The 15,540-nt window shown below is 44.4% G+C and overlaps 2 long non-coding RNA genes across 2 annotated transcripts; both read right to left on the bottom strand.

Moving 5' to 3' along the window:
* Positions 1 to 5,799: 5,799 nt before the first annotated feature.
* On the bottom strand, positions 5,800 to 13,021 carry LOC123330840. Its single transcript, XR_006547039.2, has 3 exons — positions 12,830 to 13,021; positions 8,116 to 8,199; positions 5,800 to 7,816 (listed from the first exon to the last, which is right to left on the bottom strand). It is a non-coding gene; the product is annotated as an uncharacterized LOC123330840 (long non-coding RNA).
* On the bottom strand, positions 11,793 to 12,294 carry LOC123330841. The gene is made up of 2 exons (XR_006547040.1): positions 12,146 to 12,294; positions 11,793 to 11,946 (listed from the first exon to the last, which is right to left on the bottom strand). It is a non-coding gene; the product is annotated as an uncharacterized LOC123330841 (long non-coding RNA).
* Positions 13,022 to 15,540: the final 2,519 nt, after the last annotated feature.

The following is a 15,540-nucleotide window of genomic DNA, read 5'->3' as shown; positions in this document are numbered from 1 at the left end:
GCTTTTACTCCCTGAGCCTACAGAAAGCTGGTAGCCTGAAACGGTGTTCTGGGCAGTACAAAAAAAAAAAGTTTAGGACTGAAAGCTGATGAACCATCTTCTTGCTTGTATATACTACTGAATATTATTGCAACAGGAATTAATGTAAAGTTTCATCATAAATCTGGCTCTGTATTCAATACTTTTCTTGGCTACTAAAATAAATATTAATTTTCCTGAAGTAATCATCAAATCTCTCCTGCTAAGGAATCTTTGGTGATTTCTCATCACTTTATACAGAAAATCTTACTCCTTGACCTGGGGCACTCAGCCCTCCATTTCCTGACAATACCACTTTTCTGACCACAATTTCCTCTATTTCCTTTCCTGTACACTACTGCCCAGACAATGGAACCACCTGCTTTTATTTTTAAGCATGTGCACCCTTTCCCGTCTTAATACCATCACTCAGATTATTTGTCTTTGAGAATATGTTCTCCATTGCCTTTGCACTCTCTAATATCACCTCAACCCTTAGCTCCTATACAAAAATCTTTCCAAATTCTTCCGGCACAGAAATCATCTCTCTCTACCACCTGGCCAGTGCAGATTTTATCTGTGACTATATAATGACCCATTTCTAATCTGTATTATGGAGATTTGTGTCCTTATAGCAGTGATTAGTGAAAGCTTTTAGATGGCCAAACTAAAGTTTAATTATTTTTGTTTTACGAAGCACTTTAACCCAGAGCCTTGAAATATAAACATTTGTTGAGTGAATGAATGAGTGAATGAATGAAATGCCTAAACGTGGCCCAGGCACTGTATCTCTGAGTTCCTCTGTGTGTAGTGGAGGTAACAGCTGGTGGTTAACAGGATAGCACAAACTTTTGGTCCTGGTCTCCATCGCTGTGTGGGCTTCTACTTAGGTTCCCTTACAGTCTCACAGCAGGGCTTACCTGATGGCGCTAGTGGTAAAGAACCCGCCTGCCAATGCAGGAGATGTTAGAGACAGGGGTTCGATCCCTGGGTTGGGAAGATCCCCTGGGGGAGGGCATGGCAATCCACTGCAGTATTCTTGCCTGGAGAATCCTATGGACAGAGGAGACTGGCAGACTACAGTTCATAGGTTCGCAAAGAGTCAGAGGACTGAAGCGACTTAGCGCACACACCGAGTCCAACAGTCAGTTCTAGGGGTCCTTGGGTACTGTGTCAGGGGGATTCATGAACAAACCTTGGTGACTGTTATTTCAGTGGCTGCCATCTATTTCTCTGAAGCTCTGCCTTTGGTAACTTCTCTGCCAGAAGCTTCTGTTGCTGACCAAAGCCCTTTGGGGGAACCTCACCAATGCATGTCCTGCAATGAGTCTCCATAATGTATCTCATCGTGGGCTTGACTGCAGCCAGGGCTGGCCTGATTCTCTTCTCTGCCCCAGCAACATGGTATCCCACCTGCCAGCTCCTTTCATTTATCCTTTATTATTATTATTATTTATCCTTCTCTTTTTATTATGAGATTTTTGTGCTCCCAGTAAGGAGTCTGAAAAATAGAAAATACATCAGTCATCTATTTCACTAATCCCTACAGCATTTTAGAAGCAACTGGAGAATTCTACAATGAGCAGTTTTATTGAGAAACATCTGAGGAAGGAGGTTTACTAGAAACCATGTAAAGTGTGGCAGTCCTCTGCATGACGAAAACACCGGCAGCCCCATCACTGGCCTCCATTGTGGCTTAAGCTATTGCTTTCCGTCTCTCCTGCACTGACGACGGCCACCCTTGGCACATTTGGAAACTGCCTTCAGGGCAGTCCCACAACTTCACTGAACTGAGTATAGAACTTGTCTCTTTAACACCCCAGTGAAGTAATGAACTATCATGGTGGTTGGGGGGTGATGGTAATGGGGAGACGGAGTGCCCCCTCTGCAGGTAGGTCACTATCAAAAGGCCTCGTTCTCCTCTAAGACAAAGACAGTGGATCCTTTACCGTTTGCACTTCATTTCCTTTGAGCTGCTGCCCTCTCTCCTACGCTGGCAAGTGTATGTGTTTGGCAGGGAGGTTGGCAAGCATTTCACAAGACGGTAAAGGTTAAGGTACGGTGGAGGTTGTTTAGTGCAGAATTGTAAATATTTGGTAAGGGTTTGTGGAGCTGCTTCTTTTGATACCTCTAATCCACCGAGACAGAAATAACTTCAAAGCCATGCCTGGTCTGACTTGGTCCTCAACCAAAAGAAAAGATCAGCTACTGCTCAAGTATGTTTTCACTCACAGCCAGGCAGCCTGCCTTAGCAGGCGTCCTGGAGGATGAATCATCAGTTAATTGTCTCTGAGCACTTGTACCTCAACAGGGCAGGAGTGGAGCTGCATGAATAAATGTGAAGGAGCCTTTAGTTTACACCGTTCCATGCCGTCAACAGCGGAACGAGAAGTGAGGTTTGCAGTCTGTTCAGAAGGACGGGCTGAGCCAGCTCCCCTGCCCAGAGTGCGGCAGGCTTCACTTGGTGTGGCTGAAGTGGCTGGAGAGCAGGGAAGTCACTCTGCCTTTTGGGCTTCTCAAGAGATTTCAGAACCTCGGGATGTCCAAATATTCCTGTGAGGTATGGTGTCTGAGGACGAGAGGAGAGAGAGGGAATGGGAAGCTATCCTACAGTTACAAGTGGGTTTTGGGAGTTCTGCTACGTATTTTTTTCATATTTTAAATTTCTGTAAGCAACTACTGTGGAATTGAGCTCCTTGATTTTCTTCCATCTCCAAATTTTACCCTCATTTTCATCTTATAGAGTCTTATTTGTTCCCCAAAGCAACATCACCAACAGACAGGAGTGACAAGAACACATATTGCCATCTCTAGGGAGAAAATGGAATACATGACCGTGTCTGGTTAGTGAACACTCAAAAGTGATCAGAGACATTTTTGCCTCTTCTATTCTTCCCAACATCACATAACAATTTAACTCCTATCATCACTGCTAATCTCTATAGCCAATACTAGGCGTGTGCTTGCTAAGTCGCTCCAGTCGTGTCCAGCTCTTTGAGACCCCATGGACTGTAGCCCGCCAGGCTCCTCTGTCCATGGGATTCTCCAGGCAAGAATACTGCCGTGGGTTCCCATTTCCTCTTCCAGGGGATCTTCCCCACCCAGGGATCGAACCCACATCTCATTATGTCTGCTGCATTGGCAGGCTGGTTCTTTACCACTAGCGCTACCTGGGAAGCCCGTCGGGAAGAAGTACCCGACACTAGGTATTTATGTCTTAATGTTAACATCATATAATTGGCAGCTGAAGAGGCTTTCAGAAATTTTGGAAGCTCTTGGGTTGAGATCAGCTTCTTCCTCAGCCAGTGCTTCCTGGATTTGAAGTTGAAGTTTGAGGCCTGACTGCAGCCTCCCAGCCACTTTCCAAGAAGAATCATTACCTGGGGGACTCTCACAGTTACTCAGTAGAAAAAGCACTGATCCTGCCTTGGAGCTCATAGGAGACAGGGGGAAGTGTGAAATTATGGATGTTTATACAAGAAATGTTTCATCAAGGAGGATGGGACCAGATTTATATCTCTGAGTTTAAGGAAAAAAAGATTTAAAGTAAGTCTGTGTGATTTAACAAAAGAGGCAAATGTGTCAAAGGCTGGTATAATCAATGTGTGCTAGGAGTTTGAGTTCGGAGAATAAAATCGTCAGTCAGATTGCTCCAAAAGGACGTCATCAATTAAAAATGAGACTTGAGCTGGTTTTTGAAGGATGTATCTGGGACTATAGTCTGGGAAATATATATATATGTCTGTGGGGGTGGCACAGAGTAGCCAGCTGTTCACCAACCCCATGTCCTCTTCTTTCCGGACATGCTACTGGGTTATATCAGATGCTGTTATGTGACTCAGTTCTGCTATGTGCTTCTCCATGCCTGACCTGTAATAACCTCCACTCATGAGTCTCCCTGTTCTCTCTTCCTCTGGAGTCACCCTGGAAACCACGTGTAAAGGGTTGTAGGGCCACAAGATGGAAGGATCCCAAATCCCAGAATTATCACCTGGAGGAGAACCACCTGCCAGGTAGGAATACATGTTTTGGATTTTAACTGAGCAAGGAATAAAGTTCTCTTGTATTAAGCCACTGACCTTTTGTTTTATCTATTACAGCAAATAGTGTTATCTAGAAGTGAAAGACACATTTGTAGGGCAAGAAACAGATGCAAAAGTCCAGCAAGAAGGGCTGGAAATGGGAGTAATTAGAGCAAAGGGTAAAAAAGTGAGTGGTGGCCAGTTTATGGAGGACATTATTTCCAGGAGGAAGTGCTTGCATTTTCATAACATTATTCTTCAAGTTTGTCTTTTCACATTAAAAACACTTTACATTATTTAATTTTTTCTTACAATAGCCCTAAAAGTGAACGTCTTAGTTGCTCAGTTATGTCCATGTGTAGCCCACCAGGCTCTTCTGTCCATGGACTTCTCCAGGCAAGAATAACTGGACTGGGTAGCCATTCCCTCCTCCAGGGGATCTTCCCAATCCAGGGATCGAGTCTGGATCTCCTGAATTGTAGGCAGATTCTTTACCATCTGAGCCACCAGGGAAGCCCACAGTAGCCCTATGAAGCCTATATTAATATCACATTTTATAGATGATGAAATTTAGGCTTAAAGCAATTAAAGTTACAAAAGTTATTCAAGCATAGAACTAAGATTGGAATCGTGGTGATTGATTCCAAGGCTGCACTCTTTCTGTAACAGGCCTGATTCATACGGCCAATCAAACTTCAGAAACTGCCGCAAGCAGTTGATGTGCTCAAGACAGCGTCTAAGGAGTTTTGTTTCCGAAGCAGCTTTTAGGATGAATTTACAGAGGAGTGATTCCAATTAGTGAACTTCTGAGTTCAGCCAGGGGCAAAGAAATAAGAACCTGGAATCGAGATGATGGCAAATGAGAAGCAAAGGAAGGTCAGGGTGAAGCTTTAGAGGGAAAAATTCATTTGCAGGACCTGGTGCCTGGGTGTGAGAGAAAGTGAGGAAGAATTCGACCCTCTTGATATTCAAGTGTATCTTGGCATGTGTGTCAAATGGAGGGAAGCCCCTGGAGGAGTGAATTTGCATAGGGACGTTAATGTTCCTTGGGAGGAGGACACCTGTGCTCCTTCGGGTGATGGAGGAGGGGCATTTATTCCATTCCCAGGCTGTGGTCTATATCCCAGGTGGAGGGAGAGGAAGAAGGTAGAAGCAGTGACGATGTTTTCATGAGAGATTTTGTGAAATGGGGGGCACAAGTCAGGCAGTTTTTTTTTTTTACCTCCCAGTAAGGCATTTTATTCAAGACAGGCTAAGAATTAACAAGGATTAACACTGGTACTGCTTTGCTAAAATTCTTGAGTTCTTGATTTGAGTCCTCTTCTTTTTTTTCTTGATGAGTCTGGCTAAAGGGTTATCAATATTGTTTATCTTTTCAAAGAACCAGTTTTTAGTTCTGTTGATTTTTGCTATAAATGCGTATTTTTGGTCTCTTTCATTTATTACTGCTCTTATCTTTATGATTTCTTTCCTTCTCCTTACTTTAGCTTCTGTTTGCTCTTCTTTCTCTAGTTACTTGAGGTGTAAGGTCAGGCTGCTTCAAGGCCCAAGAAACAAAGCAGGACAGGGAGCTGGCATGAGTGGACCGCTGGCATTTTTGTTGTAGAACCAGCATGGCTCAGACCTGAGAGGGCTGGGTGGGTGGGTGGGGGGCCAGTGGTGGAATGTGCATCTTTTAGCAGCTGGTGTGTTTTGCAGATTTGGGAGCCTGGGGATAGTCCTGGGACAAGAGGTGCCAGTAGTGGGGCAGGATCTGTGCTCATGTGGAGGGAGCAGGCGCAGATTCCCATCTCCATGAGAGAGGAGCCCAGGGCATCTCAGGAGTGCGGTGAGGGGCCATCCCTGCAGGTGGGGACAACGGGCAATCGAACTCTGAGCGATTGCTATTGATGTGGTTCTTTCCAACGGTTCGTGAGTCCTGGGGACATGTTCGGTCTCACTGGGACCCACACTGAGAATAGTAATGTATAATTTAATGAGGAGACACCTTATGTGCACGATAGAATCATTTAAAGATTGAGACCAGAACAACAAAAATGAGCTTATTCATACAAATGTAACTTAATCCTTACCTTTTTTAAGCTTCTTATTGTGCCTTGTTACTTGATGGGACTTGGTCTGGCAGTGTCCTGGGTGTTTAAGAGGTTATATTTTCAGAAAATAAGGACTTTTTTTTTTTTTTTTTTGTACTTGAATGTTTCAAAATGCTTTCACGGTATGTGAAGAAAGCCACTTGATTAAAGCATTTGCAGTTTACATTAAATCCTTTTCTTTGCAAAGAATTCAAGGTCCTGGCACAAACTAAAAGGGTTAAACTACACCTGGCCCTTTCATTGTATCATTTCACAAGCAGCGAATATTCTGAGTAAAGTCCAAAATGTGAGTCTTCATGCGAGTATTTGGTAATTTCTGCCCTCCAAGCTTCTCTGCAACATGTCCCATCCCATGCATCTCACGATGCAAACATGTTACTCATTTATTAAGCACTGCGTGGTGATGAAGCAAATTAATGCTTTTGTCACACCTCCATTAGTAGAAGAGGGAGAAAACCTGTAGAGACTAAACTTTGGCTCATTCATCTGTTCTTCCTTACCTCCCCTGTTCCTGCAAAACCCACAGACCACAAGCTGCCGGTAAAGCTCCTGCGCTCTTCTGCTCCTGGGCAGGGGTGTTTGAGATGCAAATAGAAGGGGCTGGCTCTTTAAACACACAAAAGACATCTATACATCGAGTGAAGATGAGCCCATCCTAAGCCACACGCTATTATTTTTCTTGCTTTGAGTGTCATTACCGCAGGCTTCTGCCTCACTCCCATTTATCATCCTTCTCAAATAAACAGCTCCCACGGGAGACGGAAGCGGTGTGGCACCTCTCCCCGCTAACCCCCCCACGCCCAAGCAGCTCGGCTTATTTTGACAGATTGCTCCATTAAAGCAAGTCTGTTTACTTAAAAACAGACAGCCAGGCTTCCTTCCATAAACGCCAGCGAGAGAGGGACAGAGCTATCCCTTGTTCTCAGCCCGGCTGCTCTGCACATTGTTTCAGGCTTTCCGCATTTTGGATGGAGGCTGGAGGCTGGAGGCTGGGTGCCCAATGCGGCCGCCTTTCGCAGGAGTTCTTCCTGGCTGCTGCCCTGCAGAGGGGTTGCCTCATCCCGGCTCCACAGCAGGGGCCAATGTTATTTTTTTGGCAGGGATGCAAAGCAAACGGAGATGCGGAAGGAAAAGTTTGGCAGAGCATGTTACACAGGCCCAGTTCGACAACCGCCTAATCAGAATTTATGTTTTGCTCATTCGTTTTATCTTTCACAATATGCTTTAAGGCAACGTTAGCACAAGTCATTCACTCATTCATCAAGTAATTCTGGAGTGCCTACCCGGTGTGCCAGGCACCAGACTCGACAGTGAGGAAATGGCATGGAAGAAGCCAGATAAAAATCTTCACTCTTTAAAAATATATATATATATTTAAAATTTATTTTTATTTTTGGCTGTGCTTGGTCTTCCTTGCTACCTGAGGGCTTTCTCTGGTTGCAGGGAGCCAGGCTCTCTGTTGCGGTGCAGGAGCTTCTAACTGCAGATGCTTTTGTTGATGGCAAATAGGCTCTAGGTCAGGCAGGCTTCAGTAGCTGTGGCTTACCAGCTTAGTTGCTCTGAAGCATGTGGAATCTTTCCCAACCAGGGATCAAACCTGTGTCCCCTACATGGGCAGGCGGATTCTTAACCACTGGACCACCAGGGAAATCCAAAAATCGTGGCTGTTTTGGAAGCAATATTCTGTTGGAAGAGGCAGGGAAAAAAAAAAAAAAAAGAAGAAGCATATTTGGTACAATGTGGTTAAGTATAAAATTACAGGTTTCCACATATTTCATAAATCGAGTTTGAAATAACTAACAATAGCATATGATTTTACAGTTTATCATTTTTTTTACATGTCAGGTTAAATCATAGGCAGTTTCATAAGTTTAAACTTCCACATCATCTCATCTGATTTTGATAACTCTGTGGTATTATTCTTTATCCTATTTACAAATGATGAAAACGTGGATTATGTAATCCAGAGATCACAGACTCACCTCAAAGTCGGGCCTTGAGCAGAACAGCAAGGAGAGCAAAACCAAAACCATGGATCCAGTGTGTTGCCATTATTTAAAATAACACTGGAAAAACAAAAACTCAAGGTTAATAGTTGTTCTGGCAGCTCTCACGTGGAGAGGGATTCAAGGGGTTTCATAAATGTCGCTATTGTCACTTTCCCCCAGTCCTTTCAAACGTTGCCTCTTAAAGTGACACATGCTCAAGGAAACCCTGGGACTGGAATGTGTGCAAGCAGTGTGGAACCAGCATACACGTCCTGGCTTACAGTGAGATGTGGTCAAAAGACCACAATGTTTAAAATTCCCATACCAGACTCTGAGTTAAATCTGTGACTAGAGCCGGAGAATACGGTTAATGAGAGAGAACTTGGAGGAATATGGGTGCTGCCAACTCTAGAATTGAAAAACCAAAAGCTCCCTTCTTATTCCAGGCAAAGTTCTGCACTGCGGAGAAACTGCTGGGAGTAGAATCCAAACTAAGATTAGAAATGATGAAAAAGGAATGAGAAGTTCTGATGAAAATGGGAGAGGGGAAACAGAGAAAGTATGTCTCAGAAAGCTCAAGGCTGTATATTGATATTTATCTCTTCAAAAAATAACAGGAGAGGGAATCCTCGTGCTATGAAATTAGAAAAGCTATCCACTCAACCCTCCTTCCTAAAAGTAGAGTAAAACCTCTGAAAAAATGAGCAGCAGAAAAAGATTGGGAGTGAATCAATAGAGTTATTAAAAGCAGGGAAATAAGTAGAATAACTTCCCTACTCAATGAAAGATTCTAGAAAAATATTCCCACAAAGCAGATGACAATTGTAAACTAATATTTCAAAAAAAAAAAAAGCTAAAAGAAATGGGTAGAAATTATGAGAGGACAACAGGAATCAGAATTAGGAAAACTCAGGAGACATTGGAGAAAGTGACATTTAAATGTGAAACAACAGGAGTCACAAAAGAAGGAAAGATAAAAAAAAATTTCAGAGCTAGAGAACCGAGGAGGAAAACAAAAGAAAATAAGCATTATGAATATTGCTTGGAGAAATAGAAGAGGGGAAGGGGAAAAAATTTAAATATCAATCGGAATGAAGAACTGGAATTTGAGACTGATAGGATTAGCAAAGAAGATCCAATATACAGGTGTTAGGTATCCTCAAGAAGAAAACCAAATAAGTAGAGTACGTAACAAATGCTGCTGCTGCTACGTCGCTTCAGTCGTGTCCGACTCTGTGCGACCCCAGAGATGGCAGCCCACCAGGCTCCCCCGTCCCTGGGATTCTCTGGGCAAGAACACTGGAGTGGGCTAAAGTTTTTAATTCAAGAAAACTTTCCTGAAATCAATGATGATTTCAAGCCTCAGATTAAAAGCAAAAATTTGGGAAACTGACCTCTAAAAGGTCAACCCTGATACCTAGTCTAGTAGGCACATGGGACTTGAAGGAAAGGAAAAAATCTTCAAGGTATCCAGGCTAAAAGACAATTCATGGGTTAGGGAAAGGAAATACATTTTCATCAGGTGGTTTGAGAGCAATGTGTTATGCCAGAAAAACAATGAACTAACAATTAGGATACTGAAGGAAGGAAAATGTAAGCTAAGGAGTTTATATCCAGCCAAACAAAATACAGAGTTCAGACCTGCTGTCATGACCAGGCCAAAAAATGAGGAAGCAATGGTTCTGTGAGTTCTTCTTGAGTAATCTACTAGAGAATGTGTCTTAGACAACCACAGTGACCAAAGAGGCATTGACACAAGGGTATTGGATGTTATTGGATGGATGATATGGTCCACTAAAATGAGGAAAAACAAAAAGAAGAATGGATGGGATCCAGGAAGCAGGATCTAATACCAAAATGTGGAATGGAACAATCTGACAAATTCTCCTTTGTGGAAAACTGTCTTCAGAATTCAGAAAGGACATTTTATAGAGGTCCTGGGGTATGCTTAGTCAGATGGTCAAAGTAAAGTAAGATGGTCAAATTTTAAACAAAAGGACAATTATTAATTCTGGAATAAACAGAAGGTTGTTCAGTTCAGTTCAGTCACTCAGTCGTGTCCAACTCTTTGCAACCCCATGGACTGCTTGCTGCACACCAGGCCTCCCTGTCCATCATCAAATCCTGGAGTTTACTCAAACTCTCATGCTCAGAGGGCTCAAACAAACCTTGTGTGCACCAGGACCCAGAGACCCCACAGAGACTAAGACAGAACTGTGTTTGAGTGTCTCCTGTGGAAGTACAGGTCAGCAGTGGACTGCTGCAGGGGCAGGGGCTCTGGGTGCAGCAGACGTGGATATGGCATAAGCCCTCTTGGAGGAGGTCACGATTAATCCCACATAGAGCTGCCAGAACTTACACGGGACTGGGAAACAGACTCTTGGAGGGCACAAACAGAACATTGTGTGCACCAGGACCCAGGAGAAAGGAGCAGTGACCCCACAAGAGATTGATCCAGACTTGCCCATAAGAGTCCAGGAGTCTCCAGTGGAGGCATGGGTCATCGGTGGCCTGCTGCAGGGTTAGGGGCACTGAGTGCAGCAGTGCATGCATGGGACCTTTTGAAGGAGGTCGCCATTATCTTCATTACCTCCACCATAGTTTGGCCCCAGGTGAATAACAGGGAGGGAACACAGCTCCATCCATCAACAGAAAATTGGATTAAAGATTTACTGAACATGGCCCCGCCCATGGGAACAAGACCCAGTTTCCCTGTCAGTCAGTCTGTCCCATCAGGAAGCTTCCATAAGCCTCTTATCCTTCTCCATCAGAGGGCAGACAGGCTGAAAACCACAGTCACAGGAAACTAACCAATCTGATCACATGGGCCACAGCCTTGTCTAACTCAATGAAACTGTGAGCCATGCTGTGTAGGGACACCCAAGACGGACGGGTCATGGTGGAGAGTTCTGACAGAATGTGGTCCACTGGAGAACAGAATGGCAAACCACTTCAGTATTTTTGTCTTGAGAATGTGATGAACAGTATGAAAAGGCAAAAAGATAGGACACTGAAAGATGAACTCCCCAGGTCAGTAGGTGCCCAATAGGCTACCGGAGATCAGTGGAGAAATAACTCCAGAAAGAATGAAGAAGGTTGTACAAGAAACTAAGTGTAATCACAGTATATTACGTGATATAGTATGTTACCTAAATGTTTATATAGTCATAATAAAAACAGTGACTATGTTACCAACACTTTCGAGTCTGGCCCCAACAAGGGTCCTCCTGCCTGGTGTCATTAGAACCAATGGAATGAGACCAGGTTTGATTCAGAAGCAAAGGAAAGCTTTGTTTTTTCCTAAGAGAACGGGAGGTGGCTCAGCAGGTAAAGAATCGGCCTACCAGCGCAAAAGAGATAAGGGTTCCATCCCTGGGTTGGAAAAGATCCCCTGGAGAAGGAAATGGCAGCTGGCTCCAGTATTCTTGCCTGGAAAATTCCACGGACAGAGGAGCCTGGTGGGCTACCGTCTTTGGGGTTGCAAAGAGTCAGAGACACTGAGCCAGCACGCACGGAACAGGAAGAGAATGGAGAGGCCTGTGTTTGGGCTCTAGAGGGCATGCTCTCCCCATAGGCCCGGGGTGGGGCTGCTCAGCTGGGTTCTGTGCAGGCACCAGGAATGGGGCGGAACTCTCCTGGGTCTGGGGCAGGCGTCCTGCTCAGGCTTTAGATCACAGCACAGGCACAGCAAGCGACCTGCCGCCACCATCCTGAACTGAGTGCTGTGCCTGGTCGTCGGCAGTCGTTTGGCTGTGTCAGTTGCAGCCTGTGGACCTGGGAACTCTGGTTTGAAGGGCTGGATGCGAGGCCTCTCTGTGTGGCCCTCTATGAACAAGTGAAACGAATCACAAAGGAAAAGAAAAAGGTTAGCCTGTGTTTTATTACCCGGATTCTACTTTAATTTCCCAGGAATTGCTAATGGTCTTTCTTTGCTGGTGACAAATGTAGATATGATTAAAAAAATAAGACATTATATTTGAGAATAATGAAGGGAAGAGATGGCGTGATTGAATTAGTATCTAACCTGCCAGAGAAAAAGCCAATAGTAGGAGTAGTGCTCAGTCGTGTCAGGCTCTTTGTGATCCTATGGACTGTAGCCCGCCAGGCTCCTCTGTCCATGGGATTTTCCAGGCAAGAATACTGGAGTCGCTTGCCAGCTCCTTCTCCAGGGGATCTTCCTGACCCAGGGATCGAACCAGAGTCACCTGCGTTGGCAGGTGGATTCTTTACTACTAGCGCCTCCTGGGAAGCCCAGCTGGATCAAGTAATAGGATTATATTATATATTATTTGGAAATACGGAGGCAAATTGGAGAAGAAATGAAAAGAATTCAAAGACATTGCTCCTGAGGAAAAGGATGAGGAGGATAAGAGGAAGAAAGACTTGTTTCAGTTATAAGCCTTTTAGTCCTGTTTACTTTTCAACTATTTGCATGCAATTTTTAACAGAGTAAAGAACGAAACAAAACAAAAAACTCCCACAGCCACCAAGGAACTCCAACTTTCAGAGCAAACTGAAGGCTTGTTGGGCTTCACCCAGCAGAGGGACCAGCCAGCTCACCACGTCCGCCCTCTGACTCCCTACCCCTTGCCTGAAGAAGAGGGATCCTTCCAGTTTTCTCAAACCCACAACCAGGAGCACTGATCATAGGATGTGAAGGTTGAAAATGCCCATTAGAGATCACTCTTTGCATTTCCCCCTGATTTACCGCGAGGGAATCGAGGCTGTTGGTGAGAGAGTGGCTGGCCCAAAGGCACTGTTCCCTTTTCCTGTCTGAACTGGAGCTTGGGTCTCCCGACCAGGTACCACTGCTACAAAGTGTTCCCTACTTCGAGTTTATTCTGGCCTGCGTGAACATCTCTCTCCTTGCTGCTGATTTTATCAGCGTCTTGCTTTTCCAATTGCTCTCTTACCTGTGTTCTGTTTTGAGCTTAATTAAGTTTACTTTCAGGGTGTTTGGGCTGTTGTGGGGGTGGGAGGAGTCCTGCGCAATTTACCCTGCCCTCTGCTGCCCTCTGCTGGCGACAGATGGTGTTTACTGTTGACCCTTTAGCTCTAAGTTACACCAGCCTCATAATGAAATAATTATTTTTAGCACTTTGGGCTCTAGCTCAGTGAAGAAAATCTTTTCTTTCAGGGAAATAATGTGCCCTCTGACCTGTGCCAGTCTGTGTTGCCCAGTCCAGTTGTTCTAAGCTTCCTTACTTCTTTAACTGTGATCTTTGACCTAATAGTGTACACATTACCTGCTGCTGCTGCTAAGTCGCTTCAGTCGTGTCCGACTCTGCGTGACCCCATAGACGGCCTCCTACCAGGCTCCTCTGTCCCTGGGATTCTCCAAGCAAGAACACTGGAGTGGGTTGCCATTTCCTTCTCCAATGCATGACAGTGAAAAGTGAAAGTGAAGTCGCTCAGTCACATCCAACTCTTAGCGACCCCATGGACTGCAGCCCACCAGGCTCCTCCGTCCATGGGATTTTTCCAGGCAAGAGTACTGGAGTGGGTTGCCAACACATTACCTAGGAGATTGTTAGAAATGCAGAATCTTGGGCCTCACTGAACATTTATTGAAGAAGAATCTGCAGTTTAATTTGAAATGATTCATGTGCACATGAAATCTGGAGAAGCACTGCTCTAGATCAAACTCAACTAGACTTCAGGAAAGAATTGAGATCACTCTTGTGTTGGTGCAGTGCATACTAAGTTGCTTCAGTAATGTCTGACTCTTTGTAACCCCATGGACCAGCCTCCTCTGTCCATGGAATTCTCCAGGCAAGAATACTGGAGTGGGTTGCCATTTCCTTCTCCAGGGGATCTTCCCGACCCAGGGATTGAACCCACGTCTCCTATGTCTCCTGTATTGGCAAGAGGGTTCTTTACCATTAGTGGCACCGAGATAAATCTTACTACTTGGTAATTATCTCTGATCACTCTAATACCTGTTCCAGTCCTGTTACCTGGTAGTAATCAATTCTTGCCCAGATACCTTTTTCTGCTCTGTTTATGCCAGGACAACTGCCTACAATAACAGAGAGGGGAAAGTAGCATACTTGGAGTTCTAAGTTTTAAAATTCACTACATTAAAATTAGTCCATTAAATGGTAGAAAGGCATAGCACATGGATTGTGCTACAGTATTTTAATCCTTCTGCATATTTTCTCCTTTCCTCCCACTGTTATTAATAAAAATGTCATATTTTGGCTTTGAAGATAGACTACAATTATTCAACAAGTTTTTAAAAGCTCTATCTTGTTTATAATTTATAAAATCTCTGTGTATAGCTGAATGGGTACTTAGGAAACATTGATCTGGGGGGGATTTCAGAATGCCAGAAAGAGGACATGTTATTAACTGTAGTCTCTCCCATGTTCTCCTGCACAACTTCATTCATTCTCAGGCATTCAGTCAGCAAACATTTAGCAAGCACTCACTATGGGTCCGACACTGTGTTGGTGCTGAGACTTTATGGCAGATACGGTTCCTGCTTTCATGGATCTTCCAGTCTAAGTCAAGCCATTAAAGACATTAGGATTTAATAAAATTCAATCAAGTGCTAAAAGAGAAAGTTAGGGCGATGGAAGATAGGTTGGTCGGCTTCCATGAAATGAATGACACTTAATGGATATTGGAGTTGGTGAAGAGTAGAGGTAAGAGCGTTTTAGGCAGAAAAGTCCCTGAGAGGAGCAGGAACAGGGTGGGAGCACTAGGAAGGTGACCGTGGCTCCAGCACAAGGATGGAGGGAAAATCTCCCGAGAGGGGACCTGTGAAGTATATGCAAGTCAACTCTGCAGGGCTTCATAGGACCTGGAACTTAGTTGGGGATTTATCATTAGAACAATGGGAGACACTGGGGAGTTAAACTCAGGGGAATCACATGATATGATCTTTTTGTTCTCACCAGCATGCTGTTGTTGATATAAACTGAAGCTGACCCTGGATCTCTGGGCCATGGCACCATTTTGGGGAGGACAAGTCTTTGGGTTGAGTGTAGGCGCTGTGTCCTTGGGATGGCTCATCACTCTCTCACTCTTTCCTTCTCCACATCTGAGTGTGTGATAACTCTCTCAGGGAGTAAACTGCTCAGACCCAGGTTCTAGGATAGACATATCCCACTGTATCCAGTGAGATGAGTAGGAAACCCAGTCTCCTCCTTCCCCACTCTTCCTATAGACTGTGTCTATCTGTTTCTGTCAACTCTCTGAAATAGGTCCTTGCTTTTTCTCTCCTAGCCAGCTCCCTGCTCCAAAGTGCCATAGCCTGTCTGAAGCTTTTTCCCCCATGAAATATTCTGACTCCATATGAAGTGATGCTTTTTCTTTGAAAATAAGCCTCCAGTGTTTCAAGGTTAAGGATATCTTTCTTTAGGCACTGATGTCAGTTCATCCCTGGATAGAATCACTGGAAAGGGACGTTCAAAG

The sequence above is a fragment of the Bubalus bubalis genome, chromosome 20 (assembly GCF_019923935.1).
Source record: "Bubalus bubalis isolate 160015118507 breed Murrah chromosome 20, NDDB_SH_1, whole genome shotgun sequence".
Taxonomy (NCBI): domain Eukaryota; kingdom Metazoa; phylum Chordata; class Mammalia; order Artiodactyla; family Bovidae; genus Bubalus; species Bubalus bubalis.
This window is presented reverse-complemented; position numbering and strand designations above follow the sequence as displayed.